The following is a 15,956-nucleotide window of genomic DNA, read 5'->3' on the forward strand; positions in this document are numbered from 1 at the left end:
AAATTAGTAAATATATTGAAATAACCCAGGAAATGAATCATATATGCCGGGCTGAGTGGCTCAGACGGTTGAGGCGCTGGCCTTCTGACCCCGACCTGGCAGGATCGATCCTGGCTCAGTCCGGTGGTATTTGAAAGTGCTCAGATACGTCAGCCTCGTGTCGGTAGATTTACTCACACGTAAAAGAACTCCTGCGGGACAAAATTCAGGCAACTTGGCGTCTCCGAAAACCGTCAAAAGTAACTAGTGGGACGTAGAACAATAACATTATTATTGAAAATGAAAACCTACAACCTGTTTTCCAGTCATTGACCGGGTCAGGGATGTAATGAATGAAGCAGATATAGGCTGTTAGTACGATGGGGTCGCCACTCCCAAAGTGATTTATTAATGACTGATAGATGCTATGAAATGAGAAGGGAGAGTGTTGCTGGAATGAAAGATGACAGAGAAAACCGGAGTACCCGGAGAAAAATTTGTCCTGCCTCCGCTTTGTCCAGCACAAATCTCACATGGAGTGACCGGGATTTGAACCACGGTATCCAGCGGTGAGAGGCCGACGCACTGCCATCTGAGCCACGGAGGCTCGCCAACATTATTATTATTATTATTATTATTATTATTATTATTATTATTATTATTATTATTATTATTATTATTCATACTAACATGACGGAAGTTGTTTAGATTATATACGTACCTTTTATTCTACGTGGTATAATAATAAGACTATTTTACGTTCCACTAACTACTTTCGAAGACACCTCTGTGTGATGCACTCTACTATACAGTGTGTATCTAAACATTTAGAACAAACGTCGGGGGGGGGGGGATGTATCTGTGAACATTTGCGCTGCAATGCGTTGGTATTGCGGTACGGACGTTGCTCATGGCCACTACCATACTGACGTTTCTCTAGTCCAACGTCCGTTTTGATCACCAATGAGGCCACATTTGGAAGATATGGCATCATAAACACACAAACACACACATTCACACGCTTTGGAAGTTCAAAATCCCCATAGTATGGCTGTCGCTATTCATGAACAACGCATTGGACGCAATGTGTGGTGTGGTGTGGTGTTATCCATTGCCTGACCCATACATGCTACCCCGACGACTGAATGGACCATCGTATCTGACATTCTTGAGGGACACACTACCTGCACTACTGGAAAATGTGCCCTAGCAGTTCGCCACACCATGTGGTCTATGCATATTAAGTCTCCAGAGCACTTCAGTTAGCATGCACGTTGGTTTTTGGACAACACCTGCCTGCGACGGTGGATCGGCCGTCGAAGTCTACTGTATTGGCATTCCCGGTCTTCTGACCCATCCACTGGACTTTAATCTGTGGAGACACATGGGAAGTGTCCTGTACACTACTCCGGTTAATTACATCAACGACCTGGAACAGCGTATCAATAACGCCCGTACAGCTGCCGAACAGGATCCAGACAAATAGCTTAATATGATAATAGTGGAAACTCTCCTCGCTTACCACGCAGAGTAGCGGCGACAGCGCGCAGTGCTGCCATCTAGTGGCTTGAGGAGAACACTAACACAGCGAGCTATTAAAACACTACCTATTTCAACTTCGAAACGCAACGAAATACGGATTTTAAGACGTTTGCGTCGTTCTTGTAATATAATACAGGGAAGGAAGAAGGTGGATGTTGATCTGAAAGACCCAGCGATAATAAAGCAAATGTAGTATTAAACTAAAATATTTGATCGCCTTTTTATGACTACAGTCCGATAACAATTTCCAAGTGCAAATCACACATGCAATATTTATTTTTTTAAGTTTGATACGTGTAGGTAGAGTCATAAATCATGGCAACTATTTTTTTCTCGCGAACATGAGACAACAGGGAAAATCTAAGCTATGCATTTGGAAACGTACAGTATGTGCCTTGCGTATGATGCCACTAGAAGGTGTATGTAAACAACAGTGTGGGTGTAAGCATGCCCCCAAGTTCACTGCGTGAGTGAGAGCGTCACAAAATGGAAGTCAACAAGCAGGAGCAACGACTGTATATTAAAAAATAGAAGTTCTCCGCGGCAGAAATGCACGCCAATGCCATGCAGAGCTGCGGGAAGCATTAGGTGTGCATGCCATGCCCTATAGAACAGTGGTGAGGTTGGTGGAGACGTAACAGCATTTCGGAGAGAGGTGCCACACGTTAGCGATACACATGCAGTGAATGGTATTCAGCGCCTGCCCCACCACTGGCAACGCACAGTAGAAAACTTGGGTGATTATTTCGAAGGTCTGTAACCAGTGGAAACCTGTACGTTATACGTAGTCTTGTGTATTTGCTGTCTATACCATAATTGTTTTATTATGTTTACCAATGGCCTGTATTCTGTCACTTTCCTACGAGATTCTCCTGAAGTCAGAATTTGTCTTCAGGCACTATGCATAAGTACATGCCCTATATTTCCAAATGCATATCTTAGATTTTCCGTGTTGTCTCCTGTTCGCAAGAAAAAAAATAGTTGCCATGACTTATGACTCGACCCTCGTATATTTACTGGCAAGATTTTTCCCTGTTAAATCATTGATTCTATTCACATGCGCCTTAATAATGACTTTGACATACTTATCGGTCAGTAATTTTATACATTTGTTACGCATATCCTCACTACATTCAGTCATTGACAAAAAAACCTGTCAGTTAGTTTGCTTCTAATTCCGTGTGTGCTTTCCAACAAAAACTATGTTCAAACATTCCTGATATTTTGGCAGAAAACTTCCGTTACACGTACCTGTATTTGGAAACATCATTTTAGAATGATTATACTTCTTCATTCCTATGTGCAAATTTCCAATGCTACTATAATCACTATCATAGGATGACAATACATCCCCACACTCAGCATGAGGAAACTTGCTACATGCCCAGCTACATGACCTAATGATCTATATTTTCCTGTATTACATCATAATCATTTTTTCGACCATTTAACTCACACTCTTTAGTGACATTAACTTCAAAATTCCACTTCAAAACGTCATTATGAGTCAACAGACACTTTCCAACAGTAGATTCACAATTGATTTACTGTTACACCTCTTATAGCGCTGAGAAATGTTGCATCTGGGGTTACACTGTTACCTCCTTTCGCTCTAACGATCGAAACAAATGTTTTAAATGCAGTCCCGTGTGTTCCTCCTAGTTAACAAATAGCTGAAAGCATAATCATTGCGAATTCTGACAATAGTTTCACTGCAGAAAGACCACAAGAAACTATATATATACAGCATACCCATGGATTAAGAGATCTTTATTTGTTTAGTTTCTGAAATCCTTTTCTCTGAAGTGGTCCTCAGAATTTCATCTAATTACCGATCGAGTTTGCCGTGCGGTTAGGGGCGCGCAGCTGTGAGCTTGCTTTCGGGAGATAGTGGGTTTGAACCCCACTGTCAGGAGCCCTGAACATGGTTTTCCGTGGTTTCCCATTTTCATACCAGGCACATGGTGGGGCTGTACCTTGATTAACGCCACGGCCGCTTCCCTCTCACTCCTAGCTCTTTCCTGTCCCATCCTCGCCATAAGACCTATCTGTGTTCTGTGTCGGTGCGACGTAAAGCCATTTGTAAAAAAATCTAATTCTGCCCTTATACTCACAGCCCACTGAGTACACCTGAAGATCAATTTAATCATAAAAATGTGCTAAAGAAAGTACGTTCACATAAATAGATTTTTTTTGCTATTTGTTTTACGTCGCACCCTCACAGATATGTCTTATGGCGACGATGGGATAGGAAAGGCATAGGAAGTGGAAGGAAGCAGCCGTGGCCTTAATTAAGGTACAGCCCCGGCATTTTGTCTGGTGTGAAAATGGGAAACCACGGAAAACCATCTTCAGGGCTGCCGACAGTGGGACTCGAACCCTCTATCTCCCGATTATTGGATACTGGCCGCATTTAAGCGACTGCAGCTATCGATCTCGGTAGAAAAAAAATACAGGCACGTAAACATTAACGGGTATATTCATAGTACCTTGTTTTTTATTATCTGTGAAATGACTTAAATCGCCTTATCTTTTATAAGTAAAACACCCGTACATAGCACAAATAACTCCTCTTTCTGCCATTTCCAAAATAGTGATACATAACAAGCACAAAACTATCTGAATTTCAAATGCGACACTTCTAACATACACAGCTGACTGCAATAACCACCACCGTCTCGGCCCTCCTATACTGCCTGCTCTATGGGTTTTTTTTTTGCGAATAGGCTCCGACAAACATTCTCCGCTAGATGGCAGGCATAGACGCACAAATTTCTCAATGCATCGTTATGACGACAGCCTACAAAACACTATGCAGTATAGTCATATGTTCACTGAAGTTCGTAAATTACATCAGTAATATTAAATATCGGCAAAATTACCTGCATGAAGTCGCAGTTGGCATGTTTATGTCACAATTTAAAGAGTTTCCTGGAGGAAGTCTTGGAGTGATACACCGGGCGGTTAACATTTTGTATTCTTGCCAACATAATATCAGTTAATAGAGATCTTAAGAACTTAGTTTGCTGATATTCTTTGACCTCACACTCTAACAGAAAACATTCCAAAAGGTACGCTCGTAAGTTTGAAGGAATTCCGACAATAGAGCACCGCAGCTAGTAACCTACAAACTCCTGCAGATGCTTCATCAGAGCAACAAAACAAGGTTTTGGGTATCGAAGTCCTCCTCTGTTCTGATGCATAATCAGTTCCATTTATTGGTGTCGAAGCTCTAGGTAGGGAGATGTTGCTGACGGAAATGTCATACTCCATCCTCTCATCAGCAATACGACCCAAGTACCCGCGAATTTGAGTTTGATTTTCTGTTTCTAGATTGATTGGGACATTATCATCATCATGTCTAAACGTGAAGGCCTTTTTTCTTTTGTTTTGTTATTGTCCGTCACAATTCTTATCACAGGGTATCCACTATCCTTCACGGCTTTAATCACTTTCTGAAATAAGGTGTAAGGTGTAAAGGCTACAGAGGCGATAGTAATCCGAGTATATCAAATTACTTCCTTTATTAGGACCTTATCTAGATATAGTTGACAGCCCCTTTCCCCTTAATTCTCCTCTACACGGTATTTTACTGAATCATATCCCTTCAGGCTGCGAACCACCTTGACGAGATTTGCGAAATGGTACACAACAGTTGAATATTTTGAGGGAAAAAACGACTTGCACAAACAAAAGAAAACAAGTACACTTTAAAAGAACCTTGAAAATATCTATAAGCATAATACGATTAATTCATTTCACAGTTCTACAGAAAGTAACACTTGTAAAAACGGAAGTGGACAGGCACTTTACTCATTGTACGAAATAACTCACATTTTTGTACACATACCTACATACCTCAGATGGAAAACCACTTCTAGGGAAAAAAGACAAAGCAGAAAGATGGCAGGAGCATATCCAACAGTTGTATCAAGGTAAAGATGTAGATAATTTGGTTCTGAAACATGAAGAGGCTGTTGATGCTGATGAAATGGGAGACCCAATTTTGAGGTCAGAGTTTGACAGAGCTGTGAGTGACCTCAATAAGAACAAGGCACCTGGAATTGATGACATTCCCTCTGAATTACTGACTGCCTTAGGAGAAACCAGCATGGCAAGGTTATTTCATTTAGTGTGCAAGATGTATGAGACAGGAGAAGTCCCATCCGATTTTCGGAAGAATGTTGTTATACCTATTCCCAAGAAAGCCGGTGCTGACAGGTGTGAAAACTACCGCACCATTAGTTTAGTATCTCATGCCTGCAAAATTTTAACACGTATTATTTACAGAAGAATGGAAAAACAAGTTGAAGCTGAGTTGGGAGAAGATCAATTTGGCTTCAGAAGAAATGTAGGAACACGTGAAGCAATCCTGACTTTACGTCTGATCTTAGAGGATCGAATCAAGAAGGATAAGCCCACGTACATGGCATTCGTAGATCTAGAAAAGGCATTCGATATTGTTGATTGGACCAAACTATTTATGATTCTCAAGATGATAGGGATCAGATACCGAGAACGAAGAATTATCTACAATCTGTATAAAAATCAGTCTGCAGTGATAAGAATCGAGGGCTTTGAAAAAGAAGCAGCAATCCAGAAAGGAGTGAGGCAAGGCTGCAGTTTGTCCCCTCTCCTTTTCAATGTTTACATAGAACAGGCAGTAAAGGAAATCAAAGAGAAATTTGGAAAGGGAATCACAGTCCAAGGAGAGGAAATCAAAACATTGAGATTTGCCGATGATATTGTTATTTTATCTGAGACTGCAGAAGATCTCGAGAAGTTGCTGAATGGTATGGATGAAGTCTTGGGTAAGAAGTACAAGATGAAAATAAATAAGTCCAAAACAAAAGTAATGGAGTGCAGTCGAACGAAGGCAGGTGATGCAGGAAATATTAGATTAGGAAATGAAGTCTTAAAGGAAGTAGATGAATATTGTTACTTGGGTAGTAAAATAACTAACGATGGCAGAAGTAAGGAGGACATAAAATGCAGACTAGCACAAGCAAGGAAGAGCTTTCTTAAGAAAAGAAATTTACTCACTTCAAACATTGATATCGGAATTAGAAAGATGTTTTTGAAGACTTTCGTGTGGAGCGTGGCATTGTATGGAAGTGAAACATGGACGATAACTGGCTCAGAAAGAAAGAGAATAGAAGCTTTTGAAAGTTACAGGAGAATGCTGAAGGTGAGATGGATAGATCGAATCACGAATGAAGAGATACTGAATCGAATTGGTGAGAGGAGATCGATTTGGCTAAATTTGACGAGAAGAAGAGATAGAATTATAGGACACATCTTAAGACACCCAGGACTTGTTCAGTTGGTTTTTGAAGGAAGTGTAGGGGGTAAGAACGGTAGGGGTAGACCAAGGTATGAATATGACAAGCAGATTAGAGCAGATGTAGGATGCGATATTTACGCAGAAATGAAAAGTTTAGCACAGGTTAGGGTGGCATGGAGAGCTGCATCAAACCAGTCTATGGACTGATGACTCAAACAACAACAACCTACATCAATAACACAATGCAACACCCACACTGCCCGCGGACATTGTGCGTCTACTACTGCACTCTTACGGCGACTTGAAGAAATATTGGCATTCGGGCCTTCCAGTGTTAAAATAGTTGCATAGAGCAATCAGTATAAGCTCCGTGTGTTAATGGAAGAAATGCACTGCTGCGCTGAGAGAGACGAACGTTGAGTTAACGTGTGTCACCACGGCCGACTGGATCCCTCGCTGCGCTCCTTATACCGGCCTTGACAATCGCTTGTGAAGCCCAGAATAAAGCTGTAATTGGAAAGTTTCACCGTAATGCCGCTGGAGCGCTGGTCTACTACCTACTGACAGGAAGCTATATACCGCAACAAATTGCCGCATTTCCAGTTTTATTTATCTGGTTTTGCTGTCGTAAATGTTGGCAATGTGTTCGCAATGAGGTGCTTGTTATCTTGATATTGAGATCTGATAGTTATGCGCTAGTGAGTTTATTTTTTATTGTTTAGTGTGGTGATTATATTTTTTAAATTGTGTTTACAAATCTTGGAATTTGTGACATTCTTGTGCACCTTTTCGTACTTCGAGCAAAAATCTTATGGAAACAAGAACAAAGTGATTTCTCGCTGTAACTTCGTCCTAAACAAGGATTTATACGCTAAATCGTTTTTAATGGTGTGGTGATTTGCTTTTCTTTAACTGTGTTAGGAAATATTCGAATATATATTGCTGTGTGCCTTTCTTGCATTCCGAACAGGAAAAAAGAGCAAAGGGACACTATCATTTCACGAATTCTCTGTAGACCAGGACAAAACTACGGAGTGGCTAAAAGCAGGTAGCACTCTCATCTTGGTTTTCCGTTGCTGTTTCGGGTATTTATCTTCGTTCTTTCTTTCTTTCTTTCTTTCTTTCTTTCTTTCTTTCTTTCTTACTCTGTTTACCCCTCCAGGGTTGGCTTTTCTCTCGGACTCGGTGAGGGATCCCACCTCTACCACCTCAAGGGTAGTGTTCTGGAGCGTGAGACTGCGGGTCGGGGTATACAACTGGGAAGGATGACCAGTACCTCGCCCAAGCGTCCGCAGCTTCTATGGTGAACAGGGGCCTTGTGTTGGGGATGGAAAGATTAGAAGGCATAGACAAGGAAGAGGGAAGGAAACAGCCGTGGCCTTAAGTTAGTTAAGTTAGTTACAATCCCAGCATTTGCTTGGAAGAGAAATGAGGCAACTATGGAAAACCACTTCGAGGATGTCTGAGGTGGGAATTGATACCACCCTCTACACAGTTGACCTCCCAAGGCTGAGTGGACCCCGTTCCAGCCTTCGTACCAATTTTGAAATTTCGTGACAGGGCCAGGAATCGAACCCGGGCCTCTGGGAGTGGCAGCTAATCACGCTAATCAGGTATTTTTACCCATGAATTTTCTTTAATAGAATAATACTTTAGGCGGTGTCGTATTTGCAACACAACACATTTTTATCCAAGATAATCTGAACTTGGCAAGTAAGAATCACTACTGCTATCACGGTAAGGCCAACGTATGAAGTGTTGTTACCTGAGCAATGGGGCCGATGACCTAGATGTTAGGCCCCTTTAGACAACAAGCATAATCATCAACGAGCAGAGAACAGTTTACAGTTTATTTACTCAAAATACTTTTCTCTCACTGAATTTTTATTTAAAATTTTTCTGCTTCTTCTTCTTTTTTCGCTATTTGTTTTACGTCGCACAGACACAGATAGGTCTTATGACGCCGGTGGAATAGGAAAGGGCTAGCAGTGGGAAGGAACCGGCCGTGGTCTTAATTAAGGTACAACCTGATGTGAAAATGGGAAACCACGAAAAACCATCTCCAGGGCTGCCGACAGTGGGGTTAGAACCCACTATCTCCCGGATGCAAGCTCACAACTCACAGCTGCACGCCGCTCGGCCAACTTGTTCCACCCTACTGCATTTCAAGTAAAAATTATTGTCTGAATTTAGCACGGCGAACTTGCCCGGTATTTAATATTCTAGTGAAAGGTATGAATGAAATGTAATCTGAAACTATATATATTGAAATTTAGATTTAAACATGTTTGAGTCAAAATATTTATGTTATGCATAGGCCTACAACGGATATGGAAAAAGTAAGGCTTTTATGTTTTGTCCAGCCCCGTTCCTGAGAGCAGCGCTTGAACAATTTTAAAACTCTAACTGAACAATGACTCTTAATCTCAATATTAACATCAGAAGACAAAAGTATTGTGGTAAGTTCTGCTATGTATCTAAATGCCATGATAATGAAAACGATTACTGTTATTCCTCACAGTTAAGGAACGTCAGTTGGACTACTCCATCCTCCGCAGTTTCATTTCACGACGTTATTTTTGCACATATCAATGAATGTAGCCTGAAGGATTAATCATTTTAACAATATTAGTCAATGTAACATACTATTTTATTCCCTAAATTAAGATACATCGGCAATCAGAGTCAATATCCGAACGTCAGCTGGACTATCTCCCCGCAGTTTCATTTCACGACATCATTTTGGCAAATATCAACGAAAGTAACCTTTAGGATTAATCATTTTAAGAGTATTAACCAATGTAACATTCTCCACAAATCTAAATTACGATAAATCGGCAATCAAAGTCAATATATTTTCAATAAAGAAGTATGCAGTTCTATCGCAAATAGGTCGGCCGCCAGCGCCCCGTGTCGAGCTGTGTAACTACTCCGATTGCAGTGCGAGGACCCGATTGTCAAGGCCGGAAAGGAGCTAGCTAGAGCGACGCATCAAGTCGGCCGTGGTGTCACCCACCGTGTCACCGCGCGAATATCTGCTGTAATCTCACCGCGTGTTGCAATGGCCGACTAAACAATAACAGTGGGACTACAGAGTGACAGTTGCCGGCCTAATGCTTCCAGTCCTGCAGAAAGTAGATAGATAGATAAATGTCTTTATTGGCGTAGTTAAGGCCAATGGGCCTTCTCTTACACTATTTACAAAAAAAAAAAAGTTCGCGGGAAGTAACAAGAGTAATAATTGCTAATGTGATTAGAGAAACATCGGTTCACTAGATACCCTGCCAATTCACGATAGAGGCGAGATAGTGATTTGTGCATCTTTAGTGATGATAATGACATTAATGTTCATGTACACATTCAACAATGCTGTCTTCAGAAAAAAAGTTTTGTCCTATTTCTAATACGATCTAATGTTAGCGTAGGTTGATGTTGCTAGGGAGGCGATTCATTGTCCGCGTGAATGCGCTCCGCCAAAGAAATGTCAGCATATTTCAGCTGTTACTTATGTAGTAACGAGGGGAACATTCCGATTAATAGGCAGAGGCTTGATGTTGAACCAACTGAGATTCCTGATATTGAAACCGCATGTACATTATATAAAACTTTACATAAGGAGAAAAAGCAGAATCACTTAAAGTTGCCAGTGAATGATTGTTTACATTATATTTCTGTATTTATAGTACCATTGGTCAAGTCCACCTCCGTATTGCAATGGTAGGCACTATTAGCTGCCGTCGTCGGCTCCCTGGTTTGATTCCCCACCCTGGTAGAAATGTAAGATTGGCATTAGGGCTGGTATGTGGTTAACACGGTACATGCTGCTCAAGTTTTCACTAGGGTGTGCCTGAATAGAATTGCACAACATTGGGACGTATGATTACATATTTGTAAAATACGGTATGTTGTTGAGCTATTGATATTGTTTAATGTAAGCTTATCTCTGTAGTGATATTTGGGTACTACATTTTAAAATTAGTTTCGTGAAGTCGTGACTGAATACTATACAATTTCGAACGTTATAGAATAGTTATAGAATACAATAGTGTGTCTACTATTATGATATGTGTGCTTTAAACAAGGCTTACTGCAGCTTACTTTGAAGATATAAGACTGCTATAATAATTTATTTGTAGTCTACTTGTTAACCTATTTGTAAAAACAATTAAAATAAATTTCGTAAACAGTTATTTTGTATTAGTTAAAATATTTAAACTGAGTTACTTCCTGGGATTGACTACTAAGATCCACCATCTTTTCAAATCAATTTCACTAGATCGTGAAAGAAAACTCTGTATTACAGTATCTGCTAATGCAGCTAACAGTAAGCACATAGTTCTGCTGGAACCTTATGGCATTAAAAAATAAATAATCTAAAGATAGCACTGTAAAACGATTGTTTGTTTTGTTTCTTTGCTAGTGGTTTTATGTCGCACCGACACAGATAGGTCTTATGGCGACGATGGGATAGGAAAGGCCTAAGAGTTGGAAGTGGCCGTGGCCTTAATTAAGGTACAGCCCCAGCATTTGCCTGAGTAAAACAATTGAACAAATGCATGTAAATATCACATATACTCCGGCTGCTTACGGTCAATTGAAGAACATGCCTGTAAGTAGTTCTCGCATCACCCACCCGAAGCAGCACATTGTCATACGCACGGAGCCTATAGGAGGATCGAGATGGCGGTGGCAATAACCACGGCCCACTGGATCCCTCGCTGCGCTCCTTATAGCAAGAGCGACGTATCAAGTCGGCCGTGCAATAACAAGTGCAGTTATCTCCTCGAACCGCTAGATGGCACGCAGAAGCAGTGTCACCAGTTTCTCGCAGAAGTTTCCACTACTATCATATTAAGCTATTTGGACGTAAAGCCAATCGCAGATATATACACTATGAAGTAATTTCATTTCTACTAGGAAGTGAAGTTTCCAGTCCCAACGATCTCACTCGTATGATCTCTTCTTGAATTACTGTGTGATACACTTCTTCTTCTTCATCATCATCATCATCATATTATTATTATTATTATTATTATTATTATTATTATTATTATTATTCGTTTTCTACCGCTTTTCCCACATCTGTGGGGTCGCGGGTGCTAACTGTGTCCCACATGTGTATTTGGCCCGGTTTTACTACCGGATGCCCTTCCTGACGACAACCCAATATGGAAGGATGTAATCACTATTGCGTGTTTCTGTTGTGGTTGATGGTGTACTATGTTGTCTGAATATGAAGAGGAAAGTGTTGGGACAAACACAAACACTCAGTCCCCGGGTCAGAAGAATTAATCAGACGTGATTAAAATCCCCGACCCAGCCGAGAATCGGACCCGGGACTCTCTGAACCGAAGGCCTCAACGCTGACCATTCAGCCAATGAGTCGGACTGTGTGATACATTTATTCTTCTTTATTAGACGACAAGGATATGCCATTTTTCTACTCAAAACGCATTTTTAAATCTGTTTTTGCTTCTGTGCAAGTTTTTATTCCTCCCCTGAAGGGGGAAGCGGGCCACCCAGAAGGTAACACTTCTCTATGGCCAGGGGATTCAGGTGGGTTAAAGCCGAAGTGAGGGATTTAATGTGCCTTTATGGGGAATCCGAGACCTTTGAGCGAATCGAGACTTTGTCTCTACAGCAATGCAGGCATTCCGAGTCGCCTGCATCTTCGAAGAATCCAGTGAAATGCTGGTAATAATGATGATGATGTAAAGATGTTGAAAAAGAATTTGCTTTTTGGTGCAAGTTATTTTCGCAATGCCAATTAGAATCGTGCTGGCTCAGCAATGGAGGGATAGCCTTACATCTAGCGGCACTTCCTGTGTCAACGTAGTACTTAAAACCGCTCATGCAGAGGCCTTTGGCCTTAATTATCTGGTAGACAACGTCCCAGTTCACAAGATCTACTGCACCAGGACGTTCTCGATATGATGTAGCACAGCCTGTAACTAAAGCTCCCATACCGGAAGTTTTCCGAAGCGCTACGATTATTTTCTTACAGCACTATGCGGCAAAACTCGAAACTATTGCTCCATCATGAACTAGACTCTTGTTGCCATCTAGCTGTTCGAGGAGATAACTACATTTGATAGCAGTCAGCTTTGCCAATCAATCAATCAATCAATCAATCAATCAATCAATCAATCAATCAATCAATCAATCAATCAATCAATCAATCAATCAATCAATCAATCAATCAATCAATCAATCAATCAATCAATCAATCAATCAATACTGATCTGCATTTAGGGCAGTCGCCCAGGTGGCAGATTCCCTATCTGTTGTTTCCTAGCCTTTTCTTAAAAGATTTCAAAGAAATTGGAAATTTATTGAACACCCCCTCCCCCCTTTGGTAATTTATTCCAATCCCTAACTCCCCTTCCTATAAATGAATATTTGCCCCGATTTGTCCTCTTGAATTCCAACTTTATCTACTTTTAAAGACACCACCCAAACTTATTCGTCTACTAATGTAATTCCACGCCATCTCTTCGCTGACAGTTCGGAACATACCACTTAGTCGAGCAACTCGTCTCCTTTCTCCCAAGTCTTCCCAGCCCAAACTTTTTTGAAACGCTACTCCTTTGTCGGAAATCACCCAGAACAAATCGAGCTGCTTTTCTTTGGATTTTGTCCAGTTCATGAATCAAGTAATCCTAGTGAGGGTCCCATACACTGGGGTCTTACCAGAGACTTATATGCCCTCTCCTTTACATTCTTACTACAACCCATAAATACCCTCATAACCATGTGCAGAGATCTGTACCCTTTATTTACAAACCCATTTATGTGATTACCCCAATGAAGATCTTTCCTTATATTAACACCTAGATACTTACAATGATCCCCAAAAGGAACTTTCACCCCATCAACGCAGTAATTAAAACAGAGAGGACTTGTCCTATTTGTGAAACTCGCAACCTGAATTTAAACCCCGTTTATCATACAGTTGCCTGCAGTATATTTCACAACATTATCGAGGTCATTTTGCAGTAAGTTAGAAGCGTTACATTTGTAATTCAATTCGTTTCTGGGCTTTTTATGTATCACTATTTTGAAAATCGCAGGAAGAGGATTTATTTTTGCTATGTATGGGTGTTACAGGTGTTTTATTTACAAAAGATAAAGTGATCACAAGTCATTTGGCAGATTATAAAAACAAAAGTGCTGGAGTATACCTGTTAATGTTTACGTGCCTATGCATTTAATCGATGTTCAGGTGTACTCAGTGGGTTTTCAAGAGCATCAGGGCAGATTCAAATGAAATTCTGAGGACCAAACCACCAGAACATTTAAATAAAAGCTATGCAGTGTGCTCAGACCACTTCACAGAAAAGGATTTCAGAAACAAAAATCTCTCAAGCCAAGGGTGTTTATACATATCTAGGCTAGTTCCTTGTGGTATTTCTGCGCTGAAACTATTGTGGCCAGAATTACACAATGATTATACTTACCATTTGTTAAAGAGGAGAATCACGCAGGACTGCATTGAAAACATTGTTTCGATCATTAGGAAGGTAACAATGTAACCTCAGGTACAACAACATTTCGCAATGTCATATGAAGTGTAATGGTAAATCGATATTATTGCTCTGTGTTTCTGATGACCGTAATTGTGAATCGGATGTTGCAATCTTCCTATCGACTCATAATGATGTAAGGAAGTACAGTTTTGAAGCTAATGTCACTAAACAGTATGAGTTAGGTGATCGGGTAAATGACTATGACTATGACGTTTTACAGGAAAATGCAAACAATTTTGCCATGGGCAGGACATGTAGCAAGTTTCCCCATGCTGAGTGTTCTGTAGGGACGTGTTGTAATCTTATGATAATGATAATAAGGTAAGGTAAGGTAAGGGTTATTCTGCCCGAAGGCAGGTCCGAACCTCCGCAGAGGTGTTCCTGAGCCGGAGTTTACGTGCGGTAGGGTGGCCAGTTCCTTTCCGCTCCTCCATTCCCTTACCCCCCACCAACAGCCCGTGGCAACCCATCCAACTCCTGACCACGCCCAATTTTGCTTAACTTCTGAGATCTCACGGGATCCGGTGTTTCAACACGGCTACGGCCGTTGCCATAATGATAGTAGTATGGGAAATTTGCACATAGAAATTAAGAAGTAAGGCAATTCTAAAATGATGATTCAAATATCTGTGTGGGAGAAGTTGTCTGCCAAAATATAAGGAATATTTGAAAATGTTTTTTATTGGAAAGCACACATGGGGTTAGACTCAAACTCACTAACAGATTTTATCAGTTAATGAATGTAGTGAAGGTATATGTAACAACTGTATAAAATTACTGACTGACAAATATTTCAAAGTCTTATTAAGGCATGTGAATAGAACCGATGATTCAACAGAGAAATAAATCTCGCCAGTAAACATATCAAACTGAAAAAGATATTGCATGCGCGATTTTCTCTAGGAGATCTTATCAGACTGTAATCATAACATGACAATCCATTTTTTTTTTTACAAGTTGCTTTACGTCACACCGACACAGATAGGTCTTATGGCGACGATGGGACACGAAATGGCTAGGAGTGGGAAGGAAGCAGCCATGGCCTTAATTAAGGTACAGCCCCAGCATTTGCCTGTTATGAAAATGGGAAACCACGGAAAACCATCTTCATTGCTGCCAACAGTGGGGTTCGAACCCACTATCTCCCGAATGCAGGATACTGGCCGCACTTAAGCGACTGCAGTTATCGAACTCGGTATCGATCGAATGTTTTAATTCAATAAGTAATACATTTGTTTTATTCTTATCACTGGTTCTTTCATATCAACACCCACCTTCCTCCTTCTCTATATTATGTTACAAGAACGACGCAAACGCCTTAAAATCTACACTTCATTGGATTTTCGAAGTCGAAATATGTAGTGTTTTAATAGCTAGTCACGGCCGACTGGATACCTCGCTGCGCTCCTTATTGATCGGTGGAACATTTTTCTTGTCTATTACATTAGAATAATGTAATCTGGGGTAGGATCACTTCTGCGTTTGGCACATATTTGCTTATGAGTGGGATAACCACTATATATGAGTAGTATAATGGGAGAGTTCTGGCGCCTCCTCCGCCGCACGCCTCCGCCCGCCTCCTCCTCCGCCGCCGCCTCCGCCGCCGCCGCCTCCGCCGCCGCCGC

The 15,956-nt window shown here is 41.0% G+C and overlaps 1 protein-coding gene across 6 annotated transcripts in view; it reads left to right on the top strand.

Moving 5' to 3' along the window:
• LOC136887089 (band 7 protein AAEL010189) overlaps nt 1-15,956 on the top strand; it is a 545,233-nt gene that overhangs the window by 423,541 nt on the left and 105,736 nt on the right. The gene's annotated exons all lie outside the window — the stretch shown is intronic.

The sequence above is a fragment of the Anabrus simplex genome, chromosome 1, assembly GCF_040414725.1.
Source record: "Anabrus simplex isolate iqAnaSimp1 chromosome 1, ASM4041472v1, whole genome shotgun sequence".
Lineage (NCBI taxonomy): Eukaryota > Metazoa > Arthropoda > Insecta > Orthoptera > Tettigoniidae > Anabrus > Anabrus simplex.